The sequence below is a fragment of the Larus michahellis genome, chromosome 5 (genome assembly GCF_964199755.1).
Source record: "Larus michahellis chromosome 5, bLarMic1.1, whole genome shotgun sequence".
Taxonomy (NCBI): Eukaryota; Metazoa; Chordata; class Aves; order Charadriiformes; family Laridae; genus Larus; species Larus michahellis.
Genome location: NC_133900.1, coordinates 74,875,215 through 74,879,419, shown reverse-complemented (window position 1 = coordinate 74,879,419; position 4,205 = coordinate 74,875,215). Strand labels below are relative to the sequence as shown.

At 44.4% G+C, this 4,205-nt stretch overlaps 1 long non-coding RNA gene and 1 other non-coding gene across 4 annotated transcripts; both read right to left on the bottom strand.

Annotated features, from left to right (window-relative positions):
* Positions 1–234: 234 nt before the first annotated feature.
* Positions 235–3,018, bottom strand: LOC141743565 (uncharacterized). 3 transcript variants are annotated; one of them, XR_012587110.1, is made up of 5 exons: positions 2,946–3,018; positions 2,444–2,646; positions 1,513–1,623; positions 956–1,039; positions 235–519 (listed from the first exon to the last, which is right to left on the bottom strand). It is a non-coding gene; the product is annotated as an uncharacterized LOC141743565 (long non-coding RNA). The 3 variants fall into 3 exon arrangements; XR_012587109.1 differs by lacking the exon at positions 2,946–3,018 and having other exon boundaries at positions 2,444–2,939; XR_012587111.1 differs by lacking the exon at positions 2,946–3,018 and having other exon boundaries at positions 1,513–1,585; positions 2,444–2,939.
* On the bottom strand, positions 1,185–1,302 carry LOC141744277 (small nucleolar RNA SNORA26). Its single transcript, XR_012587388.1, has one exon. It is a non-coding gene; the product is annotated as a small nucleolar RNA SNORA26 (small nucleolar RNA).
* Positions 3,019–4,205: the final 1,187 nt, after the last annotated feature.

Below are 4,205 nucleotides of genomic sequence, written 5' to 3'. Positions count from 1 at the left end.
CAGTTAATCTTAAAGTGCTTCTACATTCTAAAAAACTTCAGAGAACTATGACCAGATGATCAGAATAAGAGATGACGGTTAAGAGGGACATTTTCAATAGATTTGAAAATTAAACATTAAATTTGCACATGGCAACAGAAGGTTTCCACATGACAATATATAAGTATTCACATCCATGAAACAAATCCTTCACACAGGAAGTACCTAAATGAGAAAACTTCAGAACACACAAACTTCTGGTAGCATTTTCATGTTTTATTTCAATTAATCCACACAGACAGAGAAATAAACTACAGCAGTTTTTGTTAAGAAACCCCAGTTTCAACAAACAGCAAGGTTCCTGTTTAAACATGATCTGTGAAGGCATGTAGTTTTAGCCACTGCTTGTCTCAAGTTTCACTTTCAAGACATTACAGGCAACTGGAGTCATCTAGTACAGATTCATAAATCATCCACTCATCAAATCACAAGCTGATGTTTAATATCAGTTCCAACCCCGTGCACATGCTGGTTTCCTCCCTGTAAAAGAAGTTCTATTTAAATTTGCAGACAGTGTTGCACACACAAGAAAGGTAACTAGCCTAAGGTTGAGCTGTATGAACATGCTACATGACCCTAACCCTTAAGTCAGCCATTTCTTAATACAAATTTTTCATTTGCACAGGACAGGATTTTCCTTTCCCATATCATTAGCACAGATTCCATTCCAGAGGTCCATCCACATTAGAGTAAATGGCTATAAACTTTCCTCAGATCTTTTCCAATTTAGATTGGCTAAATCTAGGTAACAGTTCTAACAATTTCCACACAGGCTTCCACTAGCCCAAACTAATTTTAGGTTTGGTTTTCCCTTTTTTTTTTTTTTTAGTTTTCAGGTAAGGAATAATTTAAACTTCTCTAGATATAGAAAACAATCTAACCACTAACATCTGATAATCCTTTTTACGCTACATACCTGAAGATCAATCAATTTACAAGGAACTGTTTTCACTCAAGATATTTCACAAAGGTTCATGAACCATCAACACACTTGAGAAACCTGGAAAATAAGATTTACATGAAACTGATACTAAGACTCTTATTTATAAGGTGATAATCAGAAGACAGTTCAAAACCTACCTACAAGCTATTTTGAATGCAACAGAGTTGATTTGGTAATTTCCTAAAGTTCAGTAGTTTCATGAATGTGTTCCTCTCAGCATGATCCAAAGAAGAGTTTCAACCTCACCTCTGGGTTTGAGAGAGAACTTTTATACCCCTCTGTGTTGGCCACTTAAGACACCGCCAGACTTAAGAGGGCAAAGCATAAAAGGGGAGTAGGGTTACAGCACTTAAAGAGGGCAAAGCATAAAAGGGAAGTAGGTTATAGCATCAGTTTTTTCTTACTAACGAAGATGATCTGAACTTACCATTTACTCAAAAGAGGTATTACAATTTACTTGAAATTTGTGAATAATCAAAAATTAAGATTTTAAATGATCTGCAATTGTCATTACATTAGAGCATACTTACCTTCTATCAGCAGGTATTATTCATTCCTAAGAAGTCCTGAGCATTGCTTCTAATTTAGTGTGATCATCCATATCTATAATATTTCAAACATGGAGTTGTTAAGTGGGACCCCTAAACAGCACAAAACAGACAAAAATTACTAAATAATAATGTAATTTATATTATGTCTAATTACAGACCTTCTTAAAGCATATTCTACAAAGTTGCAGAAGTTATTTATGTAAAGTTTATTATCAAATCAAGACCCAGGGCAAAAAGTAGTAATTGGTTCAAGCTGTTGAAAAGATTTTCTAAACAGCCCTTTTAAACTACATAGAACATATGTTAACATATACTACTAATCAGAAAGAATGGAAAGTTTATTAAGCCTTAATTGCTTAGTGTTGATGCTACCCTGAAGTAAGCTGTAAATTTCTAGATTTAACAGACTGATCTTTACCAGTCATTTTATTGCTACCTTGTGCCTACTTATATATACCCTGTAACAAATTATACATAACTCAACCAAGACAGACATCAAAAGTCACTGTTACAGACATACTAGAAGGCTGGGGCAAAGGCCTAATGTAATCAGTGACTTTCGTTTGAAAGATTAAGTCCATTTGACCATAAGTGCCTACAGCATTCAGTACCCCAAACATTGCAGGTTATAACTGTAATTTTCTTGATGTAGCCTACACAAAAAGAAAGCATTGCACAGAATCACGTTTAAGGTCTGTGCAGCTCAATGCCCGTAATTTAGAAAAGAACAGAAAGGTACAAATGTACACAAATACTTCTTCGTATCACGGTGATACAGAACAGTACCCTCAGATATATTCCAAGTGGTACAAAGCCTCAGGACTTAAAGCCCTCCGCTTCTGAAGCCCAAAGACTTATCCAACTAGCCCCAGGCTGTGAGAGATGCGACAAGGTCTTTATGCCCTCTTACCTATGGGCGTTTAAAGGCACGACTCCCGATCCCCAGCGCTCCCCACTGGCGAGGCCTACTGTGCATCACCTTCTGCGGCAGGCCAGCGGCCAAAGCCTTCGAGGGGGACATTGAAAGGCCTTGACGGTACCTCGGGGCGCTGTCTGCCGCCTCCCTCCCCGTCGGGTGGCCGCCATGGGGGCGAGTGCGGCCCAGGCTACGCACTGCGAGAGGGGAAAGAGAGAGAGAAGTCAGCCCGGAGCAGCGAGGCGGGGCCGGGAATGGGGAAGGGAGGGGGCCCGCCTGTGCCTCACGACAGGATGCAGAGCGGAGGGGTGGGTTCCGCACTGGGTTTCTGTGAGGGAAATATGCTCTATCCCCCTGTGTTGACTCCTCGGGCCACCGCCAGGCGCCGAGAGGGCAAGATGTGAAGGGAAGACACGAAGAGGTCCCGAGCCAACCCCACACCCCGCCCGTCGGGACGCCGGGGCTCCTTGCGGTACCCCTTAGCGAGCCACCTCACCTCAGCGGCGGGGAAAGAGGAGGCGCTCTCCCTCACGCCCCCTTATATACCGCCGCGCCGCTGTCGCGAGACCCGCGGCAAGGGCGCCGCCGCCTATTGGTGGAGCTGGCGCACGTGACCCTTTCTTGAGGCGGGAGGGCGGTTGACCACAGGCGAGCGCTGAGGGGCGGCCGCCATGTTGTCCCTCCCCCGGAACGGGGGGGACGGCCGGTGGCCCCCGGGCCTCTGCCGTCGGGAGTGAGGGGGCGGCCCCTCTGCCTTACTGAAGGGCTCCTTGGTTGCTCGATCGCTTTCCCTGTCAGTCAGGGGTGGAACCACGGCCTGGGTCATGGCGGGGCTTCTCAGCCCAGGCCGAACGCTGTTGCCCCGGAGGTTTTTAACTTAAGAGAAACAAAAGCGTCTTCGGTGTGAAGTAACAGCTGTGTATCAGTTTTGAGGAACTAAATGCTGCTGATCTCCGTCTAAAACTCCCGTTTAAGCCCTGCTTTAGGAGGCTTAGGATCTGTCTGTAAGGATAGTGAAGTAAAGCCTCAAGCCGGCACTAATACCCTGGCTGAGGTTGCAGCACATGCAGCCGACTCTCGAGCAGTCCTGGGCCGCAGCTCACAGGGCAGCATGGTGGGACCAGGCTTGGCGTCCTTTGAGTTACTGCACAACGTGGGTGCGAGACACAGCTGTTGTTCCACCTCAGCTCAGATGTGCTGCCTGACTTGGGAGGACACTAAAAGGTTTTAGGGTCAGTACAAGCAGATCAGCATAAACTAGGAATTTGCAGCAGAGACTTTGAATGTTGCCCAGCGAAACTAGTAGGAGGAACCACAACATCTTGGTTCCCATGGAGTTCTGAATCCAACGGAAGTCCCTGCTTCACAAAGAGGTGAATACACTGCTGATAATTCACAGCTTCCTGTCTTGGGGAGAAAGAGCATCTCTTCGCTTGTACTAAGTTGCTTCCACCACAGCACCTGTAAGCATGTGAAAAGAAAATAACAGGTTGGCCCACTGTCCCTCAGAATTTTCTGAACCCTGCATTTAAATTACATGCAATTACCCTGTATTAAATTTAAATTAGAGCAGATCTAAACTGATCTAATTCAGCCTGGAAACAGTGACATAGTTGCAATCAAGGGATAACACTAGAAATTGTTTCTTATTGCTTCTAGTTACCTCTTGTGTCTAATTCTTGATACTTGCTTAAAACATTGTTGCAGATGTAATCCCGGTGCCAGCATGTTTATTGTGAGTACAACAGGACCCAAA